This window comes from Salvia miltiorrhiza, chromosome 3 (assembly GCF_028751815.1).
Source record: "Salvia miltiorrhiza cultivar Shanhuang (shh) chromosome 3, IMPLAD_Smil_shh, whole genome shotgun sequence".
Classification (NCBI taxonomy): domain Eukaryota; kingdom Viridiplantae; phylum Streptophyta; class Magnoliopsida; order Lamiales; family Lamiaceae; genus Salvia; species Salvia miltiorrhiza.
Window position 1 is genome coordinate 27,700,725 of NC_080389.1, and position 26,567 is coordinate 27,727,291.

The 26,567-nt window shown below is 36.9% G+C and overlaps 1 pseudogene; it reads right to left on the reverse strand.

Annotated features, from left to right (window-relative positions):
- Positions 1-12,241: 12,241 nt before the first annotated feature.
- Positions 12,242-15,008, reverse strand: LOC131013995 (heat shock cognate 70 kDa protein-like; annotated as a pseudogene).
- Positions 15,009-26,567: the final 11,559 nt, after the last annotated feature.

A 26,567-nucleotide genomic window follows, 5' to 3' on the forward strand; every position in this document is an offset into this window, starting at 1 on the left:
TATTGTATATTTGTATGAATTATAATTAGGAAATTACTAAAAACAGGCAAAAAAAATAAAAAAAACCATGAAAATATGGTTAATTTTATTACTGAGAATACATAACGGTTCTCATTGCCGTTTCTAATATGTATAAACATTGTTATCTATAATCTAATTACACAACGAATAATATAAATTCATAACGGTAAAACACTGTTACAATTGATACCAAAGATAACGGAAATAACCGTTATGTGAAGTACAAAAAAGCGTTGTATATAATACTAATACAATTTCTACGAAATATATTTTATAACGGAAAAATAAATTTCATAACGATAAAAAAGCGTTATGTATGAGTATTATACACAACGGTTTTGCGTGTGTTATGGATATCCGATAAATCGTTATGTATTCATAGTATATGTAACGGTATATTACCGTTATGTATGAGCGCCCTCATACATAACACCACTATATACAACGGTAGTTTTGGTACATACATAACGGAAATTTACCGTTACGTATGAGCGTTTTTTTTAGTAGTGTCGGTGTTGAGCGGATTTCCTTTTGATGGCCATGTAATGAAATCTTGAGTATGCATCTCCATATGCATAACTCACACGTTTTTCCGCTGCAAACACTCTGACTTATTTATCGTTTCTACTTGAACTTATTACTACTTCAGCTTGTTTAACTTTCATTTGAGGTCTAGTCGTTATGGCAGGCTCGTTTGTAAACTACCCAAGCGGTTATATGTATATATATATATCACTAGTTTGTGGTTGTTAATGTTGGTTACTTAACAAACCCCCTTTAAATTCTATTTCTCATTGTGCACCCCAAGTCATAACCCCGGTTAACCCGTCATTGGGATAGTGGGCTGTGACAAAGGACCAACCGGAACCGGCAGTTTGGCCCTGAACCGGCCCGATGGTCAACGGTTCCGGCCCGGACCGTTGACCACCTGGCCGGTTCAGGGCCGAACCGCCAGTTCATCTGGGCTGGTTACGGTTCAAAGGATTCTTAACCTTGAACCGCCGAGCCCGGCGCGGGAGCCGAGGACAGCTGGTGGTCAGGGGGCGCAGGCGGCAGGCACAGCTAGTGTCACGGCCGCACTCGCTAAGGATAGCGAACTCGGGGAACCCGCGACAAGGGGAGGGAATTTAGGAGCGGGATTAGAAACGGGGCATGCTTGGCTTCTTGAAGACTCGACCTTGGATAAGGGGAACAATGGAAATAACTAAACATTTACGAGGGCCACAGGGGGCGTATTAAGCTTCTTGATGACTCGACTATATGTAAAGGAAACAAACGGAATGACTAGATTAATCAAGGGCCGGAAGGGGGCCGTACATAATTATCCAAGAGGGTACTTGAAGAGTTTGAAAACATTGTTGAATAGTACATATTGTTTGATAAATGACATGATAACTTAGCAAAATCAGTGTTCGCAGCGGAAAAACAACAACTCGAGTATATGTATGAAGACATATACCCTGCTCTGAAACTCTCGGCCTAGATTGACAAAAGCTCCGCTCGCACACCACATCCCCGATCACAGCTCAACCTGCACATTTAGAAATACATGCAGGGCTAAGTATGGGAGTACTTAGTGGACACTTGCCGAAAAATACATACATGCATAAAATTTTATTGTCAAGCCTTTCATCGGTAGTAAGATACGAGGGTTTTCCTTTAAAGACTCGTATTTACTACAAAAATACCATTTCTTTCATAAATATCCCGCGCAGGCATTTTAACATCATTAATCACCATATCAGTAACTCGTGCCGAGAGGTAGGCCTCCCTCTACGGACACTATGATCGGCCAACCCGCTAGATGACTCACGATCACAAGGGTGTACACTAGCCCTGGCAGGATAGCTATCAACTGCTCAGGACCCGAATTCGATTAACATCAGATAGGCAATTAATAACAAAACATAAAGCATTTAGGCGTTGACAATCATTTAAAAACTCATAAGCATAAAGTCTTAACAATTCTAAGATATGGTTTTAGTTTATACGTAAGAAAGCCTCACCTGGTAGTGGTGACTCACGACTAAGCCTTAAACTCTTGCTTCAACTTTGATTTGAAAGGAATAACGCAGAGTCTTAGCCGTGGAAAATCTAACATAAATGAGGATGCGTAATGCAATTATGCATGGCTCATATTCTTTTTATTAGACTGAGATAACACTAAGGGAAATTTTATCTCCAGTCCTTGTTATTAAAGCAATTAACCAACTAGGTTTTGTCTCGTGAGATCTGGTAATTACTATATTGATTTGCTCTCTTTAGGGTGTTCTAAATTGCTAATTTAATAATAAACTCCCTTCGTGAGTAAAGGGAAAAGAAATGAAACTCAAACACCCTAAGTTCTTTCTCTCTCTATCTCACGTTCTGCTCTGTCTCATCGTTCTCTGTTCTGGAAAGTCAGCTCTGGCTTTTAGGTCAGCTCTGGCGAGCTTAGCCCTGGGAAGTCAGCTCTGGCGATTTAGCCCTGGAAGTCAGCTCTGGCCTCCGAAAGTCAGCTCTGGCGATTTAGCCCTGCTCTGGAACTTCCAGCTCTGCTCTGGCATTTTTCAGTTCTGCTCTGGTATTTTTAGTCTGCTCTGGTATTTCCTAGTTCTGCCCTGGCAATTCCAGCTCTGCTCTGGAATTTCCAGCTCTGCCCTGGCAATTCCAGCTCTGCTCTGGTAATTACTAGGTTTTGTCTCGTGAGATCTGGTAATTACTATATTGATTTGCTCTCTTTAGGGTGTTCTAAATTGCTAATTTAATAATAAACTCCCTTCGTGAGTAAAGGGAAAAGAAATGAAACTCAAACACCCTAAGTTCTTTCTCTCTCTATCTCACGTTCTGCTCTGTCTCATCGTTCTCTGTTCTGGAAAGTCAGCTCTGGCTTTTAGGTCAGCTCTGGCGAGCTTAGCCCTGGGAAGTCAGCTCTGGCGATTTAGCCCTGGAAGTCAGCTCTGGCCTCCGAAAGTCAGCTCTGGCGATTTAGCCCTGCTCTGGAACTTCCAGCTCTGCTCTGGCATTTTTCAGTTCTGCTCTGGTATTTTTAGTCTGCTCTGGTATTTCCTAGTTCTGCCCTGGCAATTCCAGCTCTGCTCTGGAATTTCCAGCTCTGCCCTGGCAATTCCAGCTCTGCTCTGGAATTTCCAGCTCTGCTCTAGCCATTCCAGCTCTGCTCTGAAATTTCCAGCTCTGCCCTGGCCTTTCTGGGCAGAACGATGAGGATTTCCAGTTTCCAAAACCAGAGTTCTTCGTTCTTTCTTGCCTCGATTCTCACTCGTACACAGACCTAAATCTATGCCTATGTGAGCATGATGTGCTTATTCAAGTCCATCTACGTTCAAAGCTAAGGTTCTCGTCATTCATCAAGGTTTCACGTCGTAGGTTCTACAGAAAATGGCTTAACATGCTTTTCGTGTTCGTTCGTATCTAGAGCCTAAAACATGCTTTCTGCGAGGGTGTGATTCATGCTGAAAGGAGTAGCAACAGAGGTCGAGAGTTACCTTGCTGTCGCGTGCTTTGGTCGGACAAGAACGATGGTTTCTCGCTTTTTCGATCGTCAAGGTGCAAACTGAAATGAAAGGCTGTTATTCTTAGGCTGGAAACAGATGGAATGAATCATGGCGAGGGGAGGAAAATCGAAGCCGAGTCTTACCTTGGACGTAGGTAGCAAGGATCTCAGTCTACTCCTCTCCGTGCAAGGCGTCGAAAGAGACGGAGCTAATGTTGTTGCTGCTGGATTTTCAGAGTGCCGAAAGAGAGAAAGGGGTGGCACAAAGGGGTTGAAGGGGAGTTTATATAGGAGCTCGGTCGATGCACTTGAGTGCCTAAGGGGGAGGGCTTGGCTGTAGCTCTGTCTAGCGTGGGATAGGGGAGACCTTTGGGCTGCTCGGCCAATGGAGGGGCTGCTGCTGCTGCTGCCGTGCTGAGCTCGGCAGGCGTGGAGGTGGAGTGTGCAGCAGGTGAGGCGTGGGAGTCCCTTCGGCTGCCCAGCCAATGGGGCTGCTGCTGCTCTGGCGTGGAGTGCGGCCCTTCGGCTGCTCGGCCAATGGCAAGGGCTGCCGCTGCCGTGGCCATAGAGAAGGGGTTGCTTTCGTAGCACTCCTTGCTCACTTCCTTATTCTTCTTTCCTTCTAGTCCTAGGTGTAGCCGACGTAGAGAGGTAGAGAGGTGTGGAGGTGATGTGATCTAAACAAGAGATCTAGAATAAAACCTCTCAGTGTTGGCTTCTTTGTAAAAGAAATACTAGTTCCGTGTTTGCTAAAACGATAATGCTAAATTAAATCCGTAGATTTAATTCGTTCGTTATTCTAATACTTAAATTAAATCCGTAGATTTAATTATCCCTAAAGTCGGAATTAATTCACGACTTGAGCAACCATGCGAAATAAACTCCATCTTGATAAATAACACAACTTAGCTAAGTTGGTTATAACTCGGAATAATGATTATTCAACAACTCAAAGATTCTCATCGCGGTCTTAAACACGCGAAGGTAAATAAAGCATACTGCTAGCGTAGTGACTCTGTCACCAAGATACGTAATTCAGAAACATAGCTGAGAACATAAAGTGCTTCAATTACTGGCAGATAGACAACTAAACACGCAATACTGGGATTAAATACCAAAAAAAAGAGCGGGTTGTCACAGCTAGGGGCTAGGCCTTGACCGGCCATTTTAGTTCAAATTTCAATTTTTTTTTTCAAATTTTTAAAATTATAATTCTACTTTTTCCCCGCACAATTTTATCTAATTCACATTTTCCCCCACCCAATTTTATCTATAAATACCCCTCTTCTTCCACCTTCAAACTCACCCCATTGTATTAACAATTCTACACTCTCTTCTCTTCAACTCCTAATTCTCCTCCATTCTTTATGTGCTATTGCTCTTGTTAATTTGCTGTTGCTCTATAATTCTTTAGCTATTCTCTTGCTTAATTAATTGATTTACTTTATTTTTCTTGCTTTACATTATAAAATAATGAAGTGCTAGAATGGTACCTTCCCACATTAGATGATATTAAACTTAGAATAGATAACACACTTAGAACTTTGTTTAATGACTATGAACAAAAATACATGCTTGCAAACCCCGCATACTCTTCAAGTGGTACTAGTAGTTCACATGCTCAATATGGCTCCTCCACTTTAGATAGTAGTTTTGATAAAAACGAATGGGCTCAAGCCGCTTATTCATTTATGCATACACAAAGGAGCTACTACTAACGAGTTAGATATATATTTGTCTAGTACATTTGCTTTCAAAAATGTAGGTGGTCAACAATTGGACGTCTTGAGATGGTGGTCCACGCACGAGAGGGAATATCCCATACTCGCCACTATGGCCAAGGAGTTATTCGCGGTCCTGGCCTCCACGGTCTCCGTCGAGCAAGCATTTAGCGTTGGTGGGCTTGTCTTGGACGAAAGAAGAAGCAACATGGCTCCTCGAAACATGGAGGCCACCATGTTGCTTGATGATTGGTCCAAAGCCGAGTTGCGAGCTCAAGAGAACCAATGGGATCAAGCCGACGAGAACCCAAACGATGAATTCACCGAGTCCGAACGATCTGAGGCCGAGGAGGACTACGATTAGGTAAGCTAAGGTAAGAGAACTACGTGAGCTTTGATTCTTCATTATTCAATGAAGATACGTAGGCCACTCAATTTTAATATTTATATTAAAATTGAGCTCAAGCCCTTAATTGTTATCCCCCCCCCCCTTTAGACAACTCTCTTTCGTAATTTATTGTAATAAATTAGTTATTTAGTTAGTGTTAGTTAGTTTACTTATTCAATTTTCAAGATTGTAATTTGTATCCTTGTAATATTTTTTTTGTACATAGAATAAATTCAATAAAGATATCAATTTTTATGCATTATTTTGATTGTCAATGTGTTAGAATTATTTTTCTTTTATTGTATTTCAATTTTCAACACAAGTCATTTAATCAAAAAAAATATTTTGATTGTCAACTTGTTATAAATTTAAAAAAAAAAATGACATGGTATTAATTAAAAGAACACAAGTATTACTTAAGAATTAAGATGACATAACAAAATATTATTTTAAAAATATATTAATTGTCATGTTTATAAAATATAAATTTTCAACACAAGTCATTTAATTTAAAAATGACATAAAAAAATATTACATGTTTATATTTTCGATTTCAACACATGTTTATATTTTATATTTTAAGTTGAATAAAAATTTTGAAATTTCATCTCAAATCATTTAATTTCATAAAAAAGAATACAAAAAAATTGATAAAAAAATGGAAAAAGCCCGAAAACCGCCGGTTTCTGGCCCAGCCCGGAACCGCCGGTTCAGGGTCCGAAAACCGGCCCTTTAAATTTCATCCGAGCCGGTTCAGGTTCCTAAACCGGTGGCAACCCTAGCTCTAATACATTACAAATAACATAACTAAAAAAGTTTCAATACATTACAAATAACCTAAGAATAAATACTTGGTAAGCTAGTTATTTTTGTTTGAGAAAGCGATGACAACTAATTGCGACATGTACTCATTGATTGAAAATGTTGCAATATCTTCTCGTTATCAATTGTTGAAAAAAATATTTTTTTCAATGTACACGATCAAACTGTCATTCATCAAAAGTAAAAGCAAGCAGACGATGAAGCGCAGTCTGTTGGTAAGACGCTTCCCTTCCAACCAATAGGTCGGGGGTTCGAGTCACCCTAGGAGCTAGAGTGTGAGTGAGTTTTTTCCTTTCTTTGGTTGTAACAATTTAAAAAAAAAAAAAAAAAAAAGTAAAAGCAAGCATCTTTTGCTACACTATAATACTCTAACCACACAAACTTTTGATACCACACATCTTGAAAACTCCTTAATTAATTGCCGAATTGAGTCTTCGGATAGTTATGCCCAACTAGTTAACAAGGACCCATAGACAAATACTCATATACTTCACATTTGCTCCAATAATAGGTGTAATTGAATCATATGAAGATTCACCTCTATGTTTTTTAGAAAAAAAAAATGTTCTATTTCCTATAAAAAAAACATTATATATATATATATATATATATATATATATATATATATATATGGAGAGGTTCAAGAAAGAACCACCGAATAAAAGAAGAACGGAAAACTATTTTCAGTCATTCGATCATCAAGATCTACGGTGGATGCATCATCTTGTTGGATGAATGCAGATCTTGAGTTCAAATCCTGAAAGGAGCAATTTTTTTTTTGTTAGTGCATTATTTTGACAGCAAATGCATTAATTTTTACAGTGAATGCATTAGATTTGATGGTTCTCATGTTCTCACAAATAATGTAGTTCTCTCTCGAACCACACCCTATATATATATATATATAGGGGTGGGCTACCGTGAGAGCACATATTAAAATAAGAAATAAGAGTAATTTTTAATGTATGAATTTTATGTAGAATACGTATGAATTTGTTGTATAAAGGTATGAATTGTGAAAAATAAATTTTTGCTACCTTTGGGATTCAAACTCAGGACCACAAATCCATCCAACAGGATTACGAATCAATCGTAGATCTTGATGATCTAAGGGCTGAAAATGATTCCTATTTTATACCTTAAGAAATGCTCTTATTTTAGCCCTTCCCTATATATATATATATATATATGGTTAGCTTCCATGGCAACCACCTACTTAGATAGAGAATAGAGACCACATCATGTCCGTTGGATGAATCTGTATCAGGGGACCATAAAACTCCATGATATTAAATTAATTTGGTATGTTTATGAAATCCTATGAAATACTCCATTCATTTTCTGATGTGATACAATTCGTCAATGAACGTAATAGCTGAACATTAGTATGTTCATTTATTTTCCTACGAACATATCGCTGTTCATTTGTTTTTCTACGCATATATCATCGAACATTAGTATGTTCATTCATTTTTCTACGAACATACACTACAAAAAAGCGTCGATTTACCGGCGAAATTTACCGGCGGCAGCTCCGCCGCCGGCGATTACTGACGGCTTTCCGACGACGGAGCGACCGACCCGTAAATTTTAAATATATGGCGTACATACCGGCGGCAAAATCGCCGCCGGTAAATATTAAGGCCGCTGGGAAATGTCTATTAATTGTTTTTTCAATATTTAACAAATAGCGGCGGCATCTGCCGCCGGTGATTAGCGGCGGCAAGATTGCCGCCGGTAAAAGGAGAATGCGGGTCGGGCTTTAGCGGCGGCAATGGGCTGCCGCTAATTTTTAAGCCCAAATTCGGGCTTCAAGCCCTAACCCTCTCCAGAAGACCAGAACACCCCCCCCTCATCTCCAGCCCCCCCTGCCCTGCCGCTGCCCTGTTGCTGCCTGCCGCCTGTCGCCGTCGCCGCCATCGCCTCCGTCAAGGTAAGCCCCTCATTTCCTTCTCTCTCTCTCTCTCTCTCTCTCACCCTCTCTTCATCTTTCTCCTCCTATTTTCAGGCCAATCCTGCTGCCTCACCGCTCCTGCCACCGCACGGTTCCGCCGTCGACTCCCACGGTACACTCTCGTTTTTAATAGACTTTTATTTATTTGTTTATTTATTTATTATTTATTTGTTTGATTAAAATTAACTTAACTCTAATTAATTTATAGGATGTTTAAAGTATGATTTAATTTGCTAATTAGATTAATTTTGAATTGATTAAACTATAATTACTTTAAAGGATGTTTAAAGTATGATTAATTGAAATTAATTTGTTAATTAGATTAATTCTAGGCGCGCACGTGAGAACCGATACTCTGAGCCCGATGGAGTTGGTACAGGGATCAGTCGGCACGTTGGAGGGTCTCAGTCGAGTCGTATTCTGCAGCAGAGTCTGGTTAGTAATTATTGATTAAGTATTTATCTAATAAATATAAATATTAATATATATATATATAATATTAAGTAATAAATACTTAATATTATATATATATATATTATATATATTACCTTATATATATTATATTATAAATATATATATATATATATATATATATATTAAGTATTTATCTAATAAATATATATATATATATATATATATATTACCTTATTTATCTTATATAAATGCATGAACAGCTCGTGGATGGTGAAGTCCCCCCAGCTGCATCTAACTACAACACTTTCCTCCGCCTACACATGTACGCAGATGGAACTTTTGTGTCAGAAAAGGATGCCAACCTTGATGTAAATGTTTAAGTTTGAACAAATATTAGTAATACATAGTAAAATGTATTTATTTTATAATAATTGTGTATTGTTATGTATGAATTAGGCGGAGATTCATCGCGTTGCTGCTGAGACAGGACGAGAGGACCGACTCGATGAGGTCTACTTGGAGCTCGTATGTCCCGGTAGGTCACGATTGTACGGCACTGGAAGTGTCGGTGTGAGCCAGTTTAGTAGGGGGTCTACTAACAGTACAGGCTCTTCCCAGATGTCTCAGCGGATGTATGAGACTCGGATCTCCACACTGGAGGAGCGTCTCCAAAGGGCTGAGGAGGATAGGGCGGCCCAAGAAGCAGCACGTAAGGCCGAACGAGCCGCACGTGAGGCCGAACGAGCAGCACGTGAGGCCCTTGAGCAGCGGATGAGTCAGTTCGAGGAGATACTGAGGCGGTCGGATCAGCTACCTTGAGCATCACTTCTATGTATCTATATCATGTTTAACTTTTTTTTTTTTATGTTATGTTTCTGAACAAACACAATTACACTTGAACTTTGTTTAACATTTGTATTTTGTTGAACAATTTAATTGTTTTATGTTTTCAAATCGTCCTATTTATTGTGAGTGAATTAAAGGTATGCAAATGAATTCAAAATACATTATAATTACAAAATGAAAATACTTATACTCTATAACGTAGATTGATAAAAAAATTAATAACATATTGATTAATAAATAGATATATTGTTTCGACATAAAAATAAGGACATATATGCAAATGAATTCAAAAATACATTAAAACTATCAAATTAAAATACTTATGATTAATAAACTATATTGATAAAAAAAAATTAAAAAAAATAAAAAAAAAATAAATAAAAATATTTATTTGCCATAAAAATACGGGCGGCACGAGACTGGTCCGTAATTAACAACATTACTTGGATATTATCTCCTCATATTCAAATGTTATGAATATATGATATATATTGTATATTGAAATAGTCTTTAAATGATTTAATAGGTAATAGATATATCAATTATACGAGTGTTCTCTATTGGGGACAATTCAAAAGGAACTTCAAGGTTAAGCGTGCTTGACTTAGAGCACAACTAAGATGGGTGACCCACTGGGAAGTTCGCCTAAGGTTCGAAATATTGTATAAATACGAAAATATTAGTGGAGATAAATAAATAAATAAATAAATTAAATAATTATATAATTAAAATAATTATTTAATTACCGGCGGCATATTGCCGCCGGTAATTAGCGGCGGCACGGGCCCGCCGGTAATCTCCCATCATCGACGACCATCGGTGTGGTGGTGGTGATCACCGGCGGCATCTCTACCGCCGCTGATTACCGACAGCACATTGCCGCCGGTAATCGGCGGCGGCGAGAACCGCCGGTAAATGTTCGGGAAACCACCTGAGTTTCCCGAGAAAATATACCGGCGGTAGGGCCGCCGCCAATCTCCGGCGGCTGAGCTTCGCCGCCAGCAATCACATCTCCGACGAGATTATTACCGGCGGCAGAGGGCCGCCGGTAATGGAATCGCCGGCGGCCGCCCCTTTTTTACCGGCGGTAATCGCCGCCGGTTATCCCTTATTTTTTTGTAGTGATAGCAACGAATATTAGTACGTTCATTAGTATTTTCTATGTGAACATTAGTATGTTCGTTTGTTTTTCTACGAACATATCAACGAACATTAGTATGTTCATTAGTATTTTCTACGAATATGTGGGGGAGAGAGAGAGAAAGCGCGAGTTTGGAGAGAGGGACGGATAAGTGAGGAAGAGATTTGAGCATAAATAAAAGATTTGATTAGTTGTAATTAGGGAAATAAATAAATATGGAAAAATTACAATAATTAATGGACGAATGATCACCGTTAGATTAAGCAAGATCGACGCACAAGATTTGGTCTTCATTCTCTATACAAGAAGTGGTCTCCATAGAACTCCATCCTATATATATATATATATATATATATATATATAGGGGCGCGCTCCAGTGAGACTCCCTATTTTTCGTGTAACATGAGTACAATGAATAAGACATGTAATACTAATGAACAAAACGTATATCTAATGAACAAGATGTATATACTGATGAACAATGCAGTATATACTGATGAATAACAAAATTTAAAATATTCTGCTCCCTCCAGGATTCGAACCCTGCGAAAAAAAATCACCCTCCAGATATAATATCAGCCATAGGATTGATAAAATAAACGCACCAGATCGTGCCCTAGATCTCACTAAAATTAGGGGGTCTCATTGGAGCGGCCCCCTATATATATATATATATATATATATATATATATATATATATATATAGGGTGTGGTTATAATGAGAACCACACTTATCGTGAGAACATAAGAACCATTAAAATCAATGCATCTGCTATATAAATTAATGCATTCGCTATTCAATTTAATGCATCCGAAAATAATAAAAATTTTGCTCCCTTCAAGATTCGAACCCAGGATCTGCATTCATCCACCAAGATGATGCATCCACCGTAGATCTTGATGATCGAATGGCTTAAAATGGTTCTCCGTTCTAATTTTATTTAATGGTTCTTATTTGAACCTCTCCCTATATATATATATATATATATATATATATATATTCAAAATTTGGGGGAGTGCCCCCTGGCTACGCCTCTGGTTGTGGCAAGGAAAATGCCCCAAATGAATAAATTACAAGTGGCCTATAGTAACACACTAAAGGGAGGGGTGGTCATTGATTTTCCAGGATCACGGTACCACCATCTCCGAGCCAGTAATGGCTAAGCTTCTTTGGCCTTAGCCATATTATGGTAACTTACCTTGCTCCTCTAAATCAAAACTCTTCCTTTGAGTCCAGGATGGGACGTGGAGTGAGTTCACCTTGTTATTTCATTCGGCTGCATTTGATCTTGTGGTTCTGGCCATAGGCCCCCCACGCTGAAGCATTTTAAATCAAGTTTCTATTCAGGGGCAGTTCTGGTAAAGAGTGACACAGTAATAAGAAATCAGTGATTGAATTAAAAGAGAGCACCTGAAGTGGATCATCCCCAATCAATTTTCAGTTATCATTGCTTATTGAGTCAAAAAGGAAAAGAAGACAAAATCCAGAAAATCTGGGTACTAGTTACAAGTTCAAAAAGGAAGAAAAGACAAAAGACACCTATGATCCTGCCAATCTACATATTCGAGTGTTCATTCTTTAATACACATCTTGGCAATGATCGGGTTGAAAATCCTCTCGAGCTCTTTCTTCTTGTCTTGGAAATCATCAACCTCCACAAGGTCGTTGTTTGAGTCCAACCATTGTATAGCAGACTCGAAAGCATCCATCGCCTTCTTCTTCTCGGTTTCTGTGAGCTTTGCTGCATTCTCGTGATCTTTGATGGTGTTCCTCATCTTGTAGGCATAGTCCTCCATAGCTTTCATGGCAGCAACCTTCTTCGTAAACTCCTCATCCTCCCACTTGTACTTCTCGGCGTCCTGCACCATCCTCTCTATCTCTTCCTTGGACAGCCTACCCCTGTCGTTGCTGATGGTGATCTCCTTCCTTTGTCCAGTCGTCGTCTCCTCCGCTGACACACTCATGATACCATTCGCATCAATGTCGATGCACACCATCACTCGACCAACACCTCTGGGGGGCGGGGGAATGCATCCGAGCACGAATTTTCCTAGCAGATTGTTGTCTGTTGCCCTGCTTCTTTCGCCCTCTTACACCGGAAAGGACATAGAAGTTTGATTGTCTTTCAGCGTCAAATATGGATACTCTTTCCTTGCTGGGATACTTGTGTTCCTCGGAATTATTACTGACATTTTAACAAGATCTTTCCCACTTCCAACACCAAGCGACAACGGAGTAACATCCAAAAGAACCATATTGGACACCTTGTCATCGCCTTCACCACTCAAGATTGCAGCTTGCACAGCAGCACCGTAAGCCACAGCTTCATCAGGGTTAATGCTCTTGCAAAGCTCTTTCCCATTAAACAACTCCTGCAAAAGCTGTTCAACCTTGGGAATTCTAGTCGACCCACCCACCATCACCACCTCATCCACCCTGCTCTTCTCCATCTTTGCATCATTCAGGCATTTCTCAACCAGCTCCATACACTTTTTGAATAAACTCATGTTGAGTTGCTCAAATTTAGCACGAGTGATACTCGAATAGAAGTCAGTCCCCTCGTACAATGATTCAATCTCAATTTTAGCCACGGAAGATGACGAAAGGAACCTCTTGGCCCTTTCACAGGCAGACCTCAATCTCCTAATAGCTCTCGGATCCCCACTAATATCGGTAGCCTTCTTATTCTTCCGCTTGCGCTTCAACATCTGAACGAAGTGATTCACCATCCGGTTGTCGAAATCCGCACCTCCAAGATGAGTATCACCAGCAGTAGCCTTCACCTCGATAATGCCCTCATCAATCGTGACTATAGAAACATCAAATGTGCCACCACCAAGGTCGAAAATAAGCACATTCGTTTCCCCTGAGCCGCCTTTTTTATCTAGACCATATGTGATGGCTGCAGCAGTAGGCTCATTGATGATCCTCATAACATTAAGACCGGAAATGGCTCCGGCATCCTTGGTTGCCTGACGCTGAGAGTCATTGAAATAAGCAGGCACTGTCACCACAGCATTCTTCACCGTTGATCCAAGATATGCCTCGGCGATATCCTTCATTTTGGTAAGCACCATTGAAGAGATCTCCTCAGCTGAAAACTGTTTCTCCTCACCTTTGTAAGTTACTACCATCATAGGCCTGTTGATGGAGTCAGGAATGACCTTGAATGGCCAAAATTTCACGTCAAGCTGAACAGTTGGGTCATTGAATTTGCGGCCGATCAGCCTCTTTGCATCTAAGTAAACACCAAGTCATGGGTGTGAGAGACAGAGACAACTAGGGAATTGTTGCTGTGCAATGTAGAGCGCAGGGGAAACTCCTCATATAGATATATCAAAATCAAGACAAAATAAACATGAAATTCCTATTCAAAATATTTATATGTAATTTTATGGTTTTGGAAACAAATCACTTGTTTCAGTCTAAACCAAAGGAGCATTCGGAATAGATTGAAACGGAGAACTGTGAACTAGACAATAATTCTCTTTACATTCTTGTCAAGTTAGTATCAGAAATTTGATAAAAAAAAAAAATTCAGCACTTTCTCAGCTCTGTCTAACACATTTAGAATCGATTTGAGATCCTCAATAGCAAATCCGTTTGAGAAAGCCGAGAAAGAGAGGGGGGAAAATCATTCCTTTTCTTTCTATTGCAAATTCAAAAAGAATATTGGTACGTAATTTAATACAACACCAAAGTTGAAGATATAATAACAATATATGGAAATAGAAGAGAAAAGTCACCGAAAACAGTGTTGATAGGATTGTCGGCGACTTGATTCTTGCCGGCGTCTCCAATGAGACGCTCGGCGGCGGTGAAGGCCACATAAGAGGGCGTGGTGCGGTTGCCCTGATCATTGGCTATGATCTCCACGCCGCCGCGCTGCCACATGGCCACGCACGAGTACGTCGTCCCCAAATCGATCCCGATCGCCGGTCCTTCGCCGTCCATTGCTGCAAATGGTAAATAATAAACACTAGAAGCAAAATATCAAACGACAGTTTGGATGCTCGTTGAGAATATAGAAAAATTCTACTGCAATACTATAATCTATTACCGGAAAAGGTTGAAAGTTCGTAGCCTTTACATAAACTAAACAGATAAAACCTTTTGTTTTGGGCGGGAAAAGGGAGTATAAATTTTGTACTCAACTCAATCCAATATGAAAAGTTTCCGTCTCTACAATTAATGCTTCTGCACGTCTTTTTTTGAGTGATTCTATTCGTAGCCTCGATTTTACTCATTATAGTCCATATTTAAAATAATAGTAATATAAAATAATTATTTTCAGTTTCCTACTGTCCACTAAAACCAGTATATATTCATTTTCGGAAATGATTTTCGGCCACTCGGTGTCTTGGACACTGAGGTAAAAACTGGGTTTTAAAATTATATGATTTTTTTTCAATTTTTTTTTTGATTTATTTGTTTCCAAAATTTTATTATTAATTTGTTACCACTAATTTATGGATTTATGTAAAAATTCTTGAAGATTTGTTTCCAAATATTATTTTTTTCTTGTTTCGAAAATAATATTATCTTGTTTTCAAAAATTAAGTTTTTTTATTTGAAAATTATTTTATTTTATTTTCAAAAATTATGTTAGTTTTATTTGTTTCCACTAATTTGGATATTCTTCTAAAAATAATCCTCGATTTGTTTTCCACTAATTTCGAGATTCTCATTCTCCTAAAAATAATCCTAGATTTGATTCCACTAATTTAGAGATTGTCATTCTCCTAAAAATAATCCTAGATTTGATTCCACTAATTTAGAGATTGTCATTCTCCTAAAAATAATGCTAGATTTGTTTCCACAGATACTTTTTTTCGATATATTTTTTTTTTGAAAAATATGTTATTTTTATTTGTTTTCACTAATTTAGAGATTCTCAAAATAATCCTAGATTTGTTTTCATATATATATATATATAGGGGAGGGCTACGGTAAAAACACTTCTTAAAATATAAATATAAACGTTTTTTAATGTACGAATTTTATCCAACAGGGTTACGAATTCATCAATCATGGTTACGAATTGTGAAAAATAATTTTTTGCTACCTTTGGGATTCGAACCCAGGACCACGAATTCTTCCAACAGGGTTACGAATCAACCGTAGATCTTGATGATCTAAGAGCTGAAAATCATTTATATTTTATACAGTGTTTTTATTATAGCCCTCCCCTATATATATATATATATATATATATATATATATATATATATATGGTCCAATTCAATGAAAAAGAATCCCTTAGATTAAGAAGAAAGAATAAATCTTGTTCATTGATTCCAACTGATCCAACGCCGCATATTTTATTAATTAGTATTGCTTTTTGATTGATATATATATTGCAGTAAATTATTTAAAAATTCGGAAAGGACATATTGGTCACTCTTGCAAATCACGTTTAAGGTAAGATTAACTAATAATCATATTCCTCATTTTTTAGCAACAAATTGTAGAAGAATATCTCATTAGATATTTCAACGAATTCTACTTCCGTTCATCGAAATACTCCATGGATCAAAAGGAAGAAGAAGGTAATTTTTTGCCTTAATTGTTAAATGACAAATTTTACGATTTTTTTTGGTGCTGTGATATTTGGCTTCATCGTCATATGTTGTTGACAATTAATTCAATATTTGGCGGAAAACTTCATGGATCAATCTAAAGAAGAAGGCAATTTTTTGATTTAATTCTTAAATGACAAATGTTGCTCGCCGAGTGGTTTTTCGGTCATCGTTTCGCGATGGTGTTCGGCCATGGAGGCTCTCGGCTTAGCCATCTGTGTGCGTGGAAGAATGGACTACACGATAGTGGTTTCTCGGCTCTATGTTATAGTAGGGAGAGAGAGAGAAACAGAGGCAGTAAATCGGCTGGTTGCTATATCGGGAATACGATGTTGGTTGCCGAAGGATGTTGCGGTCGTTGGTTGGGGAAATGGATAGAGTATTTCGGCTTTTCGATTCATGATAGTGGTAGCCTGAAGATGAAGGAACGGCTACGTGTTGACGGCTCACGGCCTAGTCGCCGGTCGAAGCATAAATGAGCCGGCGAAGGGAGCCCACTTAAGCTCCTATTCGATTAGTCATTACACTATAAAATAAGTTGAATAAAAACCCATTAAAGTTCATTACAGTAATGGATAAGTTCAACAAAATATGAACCAGGTTCGACGAGACTGGAATATAAATAGTTATTTTGAATATCCAAGTTTTATATTGGTGACGTAAAAACTTAATATTTTGCAGGTGAATGTAAAGTGCTAACTAAACTTACACGATATTATAATGAACATCTTCAAAATTGTAATGAACTTACACTACGTATTTTAATGAACATCTTCAAAATTATAATGAACTTACACACAACGTATTCTAATGATCATCTTCAAAATTGTAATGAACTTACACGAAGAAGCAGCAGAATAATAAAAAACCAATACTGACTGTCGATTTAATATTATTAGAACAAAAAATAAAATAGAACACCGTAAGATAATATTGATATACACGAAAATTTGCCATAGATTGAGAGATTTGATATCCCGTAATTATAGTAAGAATTGGCTAGCGTGTATATGAGTTTTACAATTGTATCCTTATAATATAATTCACACACGACTGAAATATGAACTAGGTTCAACGAGACTGAAATATAAAGTTCATTACAGTAATGGATAAGTTCAACAAAATATGAACTAGGTTCGACGAGACTGAAATATAAATAGTTATTTCGAATATAAATCAATAAGCCCTTATGATTATTGTTTTATGATACAACGTTCAATAAACTGCACCATTAAGTTCGTTGTAGATTGTTATATTGCTCGCCGAATGATTTTTCGATCGTCGTTTCGCGATGGTGTTCGGCCATGGAGGCTCTCGGCTTAGCCGTTTGTGTGCGTGGAAGAATGGACTACACGATGGTGGTTTCTCGGCTCTCCGTTACAATAGGAAGAGAGAGAAACAGAGGCCGTAAAATGATCGGTTGCTACATTGGGATTACGACGTTGGTTGCCGAAGGATGTTGCGGCCGTTGGTTGGGGAGATGGAGATAGTATTTCGGCTTTTCGATTCGTGATAGTGGTAGCCTGAAGATGAAGGAACGGCTACGTGTTGACGGCTCACGGCCTAGTGGTCGGTCGACGCATAAACGAGCCGGATAAATATCCTGTGGTTTGATGGACTCGTTGCATGGAGGGAAGTGAAGTTCAGAATTCGTAATCGTTGAATATTCTGAAAATTTCGAGTAAGGTTCATTACAGAAGCGAAAAAAATCAATAAAATAGGAGAAAACTTCGACAAAGTTGTGAACGATAAATGAAAAATGTACATAAAATTATTGTCATTCACGATTCTGAGACATGGAAAAAACAACTATAAAAACACATAAATGATGGATCGATAAAATCCGTGTTCCTTCAACAACACAACAAATTAAACTACAACATCAAACAAAATAGGAATGTTATATATCATGTTGATCTTCTCTAAACATACCTTGACTATCCATTGAATCTCCAGTATTACAATTGGATTCTAACATGATACTGAGAAATCTCTTGAAAGCAAAGTGTGGTTAACAAATCTATTGCGGCGACGTTATTGAAACGTGTTAAAAGATATACTCTTAATCCATAACTTCCAAAAATACAAAAATTCTATCCCATCAAATTAGCTACGTAAATTGTATTGTGAATATTCAAAAGTCTATAGTACCCTTAAACTAAATATAAACGGCAGATGGATTGAATGCCTTGAAACCGTTGGATCTTAATATTTCAAAGGCTATGATTAATTCTCACTTCTCAAATTATTTGCACTTCACAATTGAACTCTTGCCTATATATATATATATAGGGTAGCTATCTATAGAGAATTAGGATATAATAAAGAATAGAGAATTAGTACTTGCCGTTAGATCTTGAGAATTAAGCGGACAGGATTAAAACCGAATATTCAATAAAAAATGTGATTAATTATTATTAGAGTAAATCTTGAAGAATCTCGCACTTCCGATTTTCACGCCTCCACATTCATTCCTTATTTTGTAGATTATTAGAGTTTTCATAATTACAAACTTTATTCCTGCAAATCAAAGATTCCCGTTGAAGTATATGCACCTATAGATTAATTTATTTTACTTTTTTTAGGAAGATTAATTTATTTTACTGTTGATACGAATATTCAATATTATATACCTACGTATTCTAAATATATTTAACACTGTTCATTTTAGTTACTGATGCATCATGTTTATTTGATGAAAATATAAGATTTATAATACACCGAATATATATCACAAATAAAACAAAAAAATAAATAAAGGTACACCTAACAAAAATTTAAAAAATATAATGACATGAATACGTAATATATATTAAAAAAAATTGAAAAAACTATACTGCTATACAATAATATGTAAAACATGTAATACAATGATATTCGAAAACAATTGAATAACTATTCGTAATAATGACATCGATATTCGTTATAAATAATGTTGAATGATATTTAATTGATCGAAAATAATTCATACTATAATTGCAAAATATAAATGAACATGAATAAGCACATGTATTAAAATAAACATAAACATTAAAATTGAAAAATATACTACTTATAACTGTAGAATATATGATACAATTATATTCATGAAATTTTTTTATTGAACTACGTACCTGTATTCATTTTAATTTGTGGATGAAATATTGAAATCTTGACAAATTATTTAATTCAATGCCATAAGTACACACGTTCAACATCAAAGGAAGAACAAAAAATTAAAATATTAAATCCATGGATATCGGTTTGTTTCCGAAAATAGTGAGATTTGTTTCAGTTTATTTTTTATTAGATTGACGGTTAGCCTTCCATATATTTAAAAATCAAATAAAACAAAATAATATAAACCATTAGATATGCTAAATCCAAAGGCTGAGATTGATTCTCCACGGATCCATTCTCTCTCTCTCTCTCTCTCTCTCTCTCTATATATATATATATATATATATATATATATATATTTCAATAATTTAAAAAAAACATTTCGAAGATGATTTAAAAAAATCGAAATACAAGAAAAATAATTATTTTATTTTTTTCAAAAAATAGTTATTTTTATTTATTTTCACTAATTTAGAGATTCTCAAAATAATCCTAGATTTGTTTTCACATATATATATATATATATATATATATATATATATATATATATATATATATTGTAATACCCCGTTTCCTCGAGCTAAGTTTAGAATACTTTTGAACTTAGATTAAGATGATTCACGCCGGAAAAAGAAGAAATAATTTATTTTAATTCCAACAAAAATGATTTACAAAAGCATTTGTAAATTTAGTAATTAAATTTATATGCTTTGCATATTTATTTAATTAAACATTCAAGCATTTATGTGTGTTGAGATTTATTTTTTTTCTTTTGGGCCTTATGTTTATTTACCTTTGGTTGATAAATGAGAGCCCAAACCAATCTTGACAAAGCCCAACCCATCTTGATTCCTAGATATTTTTCTCCATCTCCACCGCCTCACTATTCCCCCTCTTCAAATACACCTCCGCTGCACTCTCTCTCTCATTCACGCATTTCTCTCTCTCTTTCCAACCGAAGAGAACTTCAAGAACAATACCCAACGAATTCAAGAACAGCAGCCAACGATTCACCCAGCAATTCAAGCCAAGGTTTCACCTTTAACTCATTTGCTTCTTCACTTCACTTTTCGATCTTTAAACCCAAATATTCATGTTCATGTATTTGTGTGTTTATACGAATTTTAGAATTGTAGCATCATATCTGTTAAAGGATAAGATAAAGGTAGAGTCTTGTTGTGGAGTTGGCTGTGTGAGCGGATAAGTCCGGAAACAGAGGGAGGTGACGGCGCTTCGCCGTTGCCAAGGAGGAGATCTGCGTGAGCTGTACTGTTAGGCTGAGAAAGAGAGAATCGTGAGATGTTCAGAGGTTGGGGGTGAAGAGCAGAGCAGAGTAGCAGGAGTTTAGAGCTGGGAAAGCCAGGGCTGGAAAGGTCAGAGCTGGAGGACAGAGCAGAGCTGGAGGGCAGAGCAGAGCTGGATGGCAGAGCAGAGCTCGAAAGCCAGAGCTGACCATCAGAGCTGACCACCAGAGCTGACCACCAGAGCTGAATGCCAGAGCTGAATGTCAGAGCTGGAATGCCAGAGCTGAATGCCAGAGCTGAATGACCAGAGCTGAAAGGCTGAATGCCAGAGCTGGAATCCAGAGCTGAATGCCAGAGCTGGGAAGCCAGAGCTGGTAGAGACCAGAGCTGGTTAACGTAACAGAGCAGAACGAACTAGAATTTTGTGTTTTTTATTTTTTAAACACTTCTTTTTATGCTTAAATATGAAATGAGTCATGCATTGCATCATGTTTTAATTGGTTTTATTTATAATTCCAATTTCAAAAGAAAGATGAGTAAGAATATTGTTGGTGTTCTTAACTCAAGAGAAATGTTTTCATTTATTTATTCTTTAAATTTAAAAAACCCGACTAAGTGAATCATATAATGTTAAGCACTTCACCATGACTTAAGATTAGATTCAAGGAGACCTATTAAGAATAGATTTCTTGTAGGCTTTGAACGTCAGGAGGATTAGCACTGCTATTCATATTCAGAGATAAGGTTAAACGACAGGCTTTGCCTATACAGGTGGGCTTACTTTCCAAATGTATAAAGTATGATTGAGTTATTAAGCTCTAAATGTTTCAATGAAATGCAAAATATTTATTTAATGGAATGCAAACTGTTTATCCAATAAAATATTTATGTGCACTCTGCTCTGTTTAAGGCTCGCCACAACGAATCAATTGAGGTTCTCTTATGGCCTAACACGTTATTTGAGAATTGTGTACACTCGTTAGTTGACTCGGTGGGTTGATCTCCATCGGGCACTAACTAAGAGGCGTTATAAGGGTGCTTGCTGGATGTGTTCCGAAGCATGTAATGTAAGGGCCTGCCTGGGTAGCGTCCCGAGGTCAAAAGTAAACTTGTCTGGGTTACGCCCTCAGTTCAAGTAAATGGGAGAAACGGATCCGTCGGTGGCTAGAGGTCCGGGATCACAGCGAGTAATAGAAAGGGAGTGTGACATGTGCGCACAAATGAAAGAAATGTTTTAACATGCTTAGAAGTTATTTCAATTTAAAACTTTCTAAGTCATGTCAAGTACGATTGGATAAACTGTCTTTATTAAAGTATGAGATGTTTCAGAAAATGCATGCCCACTAAGTACATTAGTACTTAGCCCAAAAATACTTTCAAATGTTTTCAGGTTGGCTGGTCGGTGCTGACGGGACGGAGCTGAGGCTAGAGATAAATTCCTATGTTAGACTTCCGCTGTAGCAATTACTCATATCAGTCTTTTGTTTTTCCAAACTTAAGATCTTCATGTTAAATTTCAAATGATATACCTGACCGAGCTTAGACTCTTCACTACTAAATTTATGCTAATGAATGTCGGTTGTCAGAAGCATGAAACAAAACTTGTGATCCAAAGGGGCATAGCCCGACTTTCTATCCTATTTCGGCTTTTAACAAGGTTTTTTCCTTGTTTATTTCTATGAATTATTCACACCTCGATTATATTTTTTTTTCTTCAAGTATTGGGGTGTGACATATATATATTCCAATAATTTAAAAAAATATATTTCGAAGATGATTTAAAAAAAATCGAAATACAAGAAAAAAGGTGCTTGGGGGATTTGAACCTGAGACCTTAATAACATGTGAGTGATATTTTGCCACCTTGTCCAATAGTGGCAACCGCATTACTCAATCATTAGAAAAAAAAATGAATCATACGATGGGACATCGATCGAAAAATTAAATAACATATACTCGAATTAAATTTATTATAATAAAGCAGTAAACGTGATATAATAATAAGAAAATTGAACTAGTGTGAGTAATGAAGTCGAAATAATTTTACTCAATGAAATAAAGTTGAATGATATAATAGAGATAAATTAGTGAAGTTGAAAAAAAAAAAAAAACTGTGAATACGATGGGACATCGCTTGGAAAACTATATAACATATACTTGAAGACAATGTATTATTAATATAGTATTGAAGTTGATTTGATAATAAGAAAATGGACTACTATAGTGTAAATAATGAAGTCGAAATAATTATACTAAATGAAATAAAGTTTAATTAATTAATTGAAATAAATTAATGAAGTTGTAAAAAAAAATTAAAAAATGAATCATACTATGGAATTTTGCTCGGAAAACTATATTATTAAAATATAGTTTTGAAGTCGAAGTAATTAAACTCAACGTTCATCAAGTTTAATTATATAATTGAAATAAATTAGTGAAGTTGAAAACAAAAATAAAGTATACTCAATCATACGTAGGGATTTTGCTCGGAAACTATATAACGTATACTTGAAGACAATGTATTATAATAAAGTATTGTAATCGATATGATGATAAGAAATAATTATACTCAATGAAATAAAGTTGAATTAATTAGTTGAAATAAATTTGTGAATTTGAAAAAAAAAATGAATCGATAGGATTTTGCTCGGAAAACTATATAACATATACATTATGTGAATGTATTATAATAAATGTTGTAATTGATATGATAATAACAAAATGAACTACTATTGTGTGAGTAACGAAGTCGAAATAATTATACTCAATGAAATAAAGTTGAATTAATTAATTGAAATAAATTTGTGAATTTGAAAAAAAAAATTAAAATACAATGAATAATACGATAGGATTTTTCTCGGAAAACTATATAACATATACTTTTTCTAAATGTACAATAATAAATTATTGTAATCGATATGATAATAACAAAATGAATTACTATTGTGTGAGTAACGAAGTTGAAATAATTATACTCAATGAAATAAAGTTGAATTAATTAATTAAAATAAATTAGTGAATTTGAAAAAAAAAATTAAATAAATTGAATCATACGATGAGATTTTGCTCGGAAAACTATATAACATACACTTTATTTGAATGTATTATAATAAAGTATTGTAATCGATATGATAATAACAAAATGAACTACTATTGTGTGAGTAACGAAGCCGAAATAATTGTACTCAATGAAATAAAGTTAAATTAATTGTTGGGAACTTAATGAAATATCCAAGCCCTAGTTTTGATGATACCAAAATCCTTAAGTTTTCTTTGTAATAGACTAGAACCTTTCGAACTCAAGTGTTGGAGTTCACCTTCTATTTGTTTAGTGTTCTAAAGACTGAAGACTGGAGGAATGAAGAATGAAGAATGAATGACTGAAGACTGAAGACTGAAGAACTCGACTGATGTTCGCGATTACAAGAAGAGTCAAATACTGATATTTGACTAAACGAGTTTCTCATCTGAAGAATCAGTTTCTCATCTGATATTGAATATATTTATTTTGACTTTATTATTTAAACTATAATAGTTCATTTTGTTATTATCATATCAATTACTTTACTTTATTTTAATACATTGTCTTCAAGTATATGTTATATAGTTTTCCGAGCAAAATCCCTACGTATGATTCATTTTATTTTATTTTTGTTTTCAACTTCACTAATTTATTTCAATTATATAATTAAATTTGATGAACGTTGAGTTTAATTATTACGACTTCAATACTTTATTATAATACATTGTCTTCAATTATATGTTATTTGGTATTGCGAACAAAATCTCATCGTATGATTCATTTTTTTCAACTTCACTAATTTATTTCAATTAATTAATTAAACTTTATTTCATTGAGTATAATTATTATATCGACTTCATTATTTACATTAAAGTAGTTGAGAAAGCATGACGTTCTCTCCCTCTCTCAACCGAACCCTAACCCTAGCTCTTCGCCGTTGATTTTCCGTTCGTTGATGTCTACCAACGACCAGCCGCAGCTCCTGATGGACAGGTCACAGGAGCGGTCTGGCACATAGCTCTTTGCTCTGCTCTGGCTCTGAAAATTAGCTCTGCTCTGGCTGTCAGTTCTGCGATGCTCTGGACCGTTTAGATCTGCTCTGGAATTCAGCCAGCTCTGGAACATAGCTCTGCTATGGATTTGCTCTGCTCTGGCTATCTGTTCGGCTCTGTTCTGGACCGTGTGCTCTGCTTTGGCATTCGCATCAGCTCTGCTCTGGCATTCTCGCTGCTCTGCTCTGGCAATCACTTCTGCTCTACTCTGGCAAACAGTACTGTGCTGCTCTGAAGACCAACTATGTTTCCCTGGAACTTCAGCTCTGGTAAGCTTGGCTCTGTTCTGGCACAAGCATGACTTTATTCGGGCCGCATCATCTGGCTTCATAGTTTAACACGAACGATGCTATGCATTGACATATCAAGCGACACCACATTTTTAATCTCATCCAAAGCGTAAGGCCACCAATTTTCATTGTGATCCAAGTTGACGTCGCAGCACCTTATTGGCGCCATGGACAATCGCAATATTGAAATCCTGAGAGCCCCAAGTGCAACTGGCAACCACCACTTGATCCGAGGAGAAAATGATATTCGTGACCACCGAAGGTTGAGCTAAGAGCCAGCTGTTAGAACATCTGGGAAGTCTGCTATTATGATGACGAGGAGTCATATTAATAGAACGCCAAAAATTCTGACGGACTTTGTGCATTTTCGATTTAGGTTCAATCAACCCAATAATAATAGGCGAAAAGGAGCGGTAGTGCTCCTGCAGCATGCGTTTAGATTCGTCCGTAAGGCCCCGGACGTTCCAAACGAGAATGTTCATGGAGATTATTTTGAATTCGGGGGCGGAGTCTGACCCCGCTCCATTTCATCCGTCCATCGCTGCTTCGACACATTATCCATGGTTTTAAAAGCATCCGAGTGGTCGGGTAACCTCCCTTTCTGCTTATTGTGGGTTGTCCCTTCGGTTTGTTCGTTTAAGGAGTGTCAGTTTCTGGCGACGGCATCTCACCGGCCGAAACTGTTGCTTCTTCTCTCTTCGGGGAGTTTGGTCTGTTTGCGCCGACTTCCTTTGGCTCTCCTTTGGCCTGGTTTTGGGTTCGCGGGAGTTCTTATGGCGACGGCGTATAACCGGCCGTAAGCCTACCTTTTCTGTTTGTTGGTTTTCGGGTTGGGCATTTGGCGACGGCGTCTCACCGGCCTCTTGCCTACTGAGTTGTTTTGGTTTTTGTTTTGGTTATGTGGGTTTGAGCCGGGTTTGTTTGGGGACGATGGTTGGGCCGGAGTTCCTGAAACTTTCCCTTCCGCTCTTCCTTTCTTGTCTATTTCTTTGGTCGTCTAGACGGGTACTCTTTTTTCTTCTTACGGTTTTTCCCTTTGGGTTTTCCGTAGGAAGGTTTCAATGTGGCTCGGCCCTTAGTCTGCTTTCTTGTGCTTTCAAGGGTTTTAAGTTTTTTTTATTTTTTTACTTTTTATATATAATCGTAGTTTAATAATAATTTATATTAAAGTAGTTCATTTTCTTATTATTATATTGACTTCAATACTTTATTATAATACATTGTCTTTACGCATGAAAAAAGAAAGAAGTACTGAATTGATTGCGAAGCATGACATCTCTCTCTCGCTCAAACCCTAACCCTAGCCCTAGTTTTGAGTTTTGATCTTCTGCTGCCGCCGTCCATGTCTTCCGGCTATACGTTCTCGACGTCGACAGACCAGAGTGGACTAAACCTTCCTCCGATCTCCAGCAACTTCAACCCCCGCGTGATGAATAACCCGGTTCGCGAACCCAGCCGCGTAACCATCGTAAAACCTAAC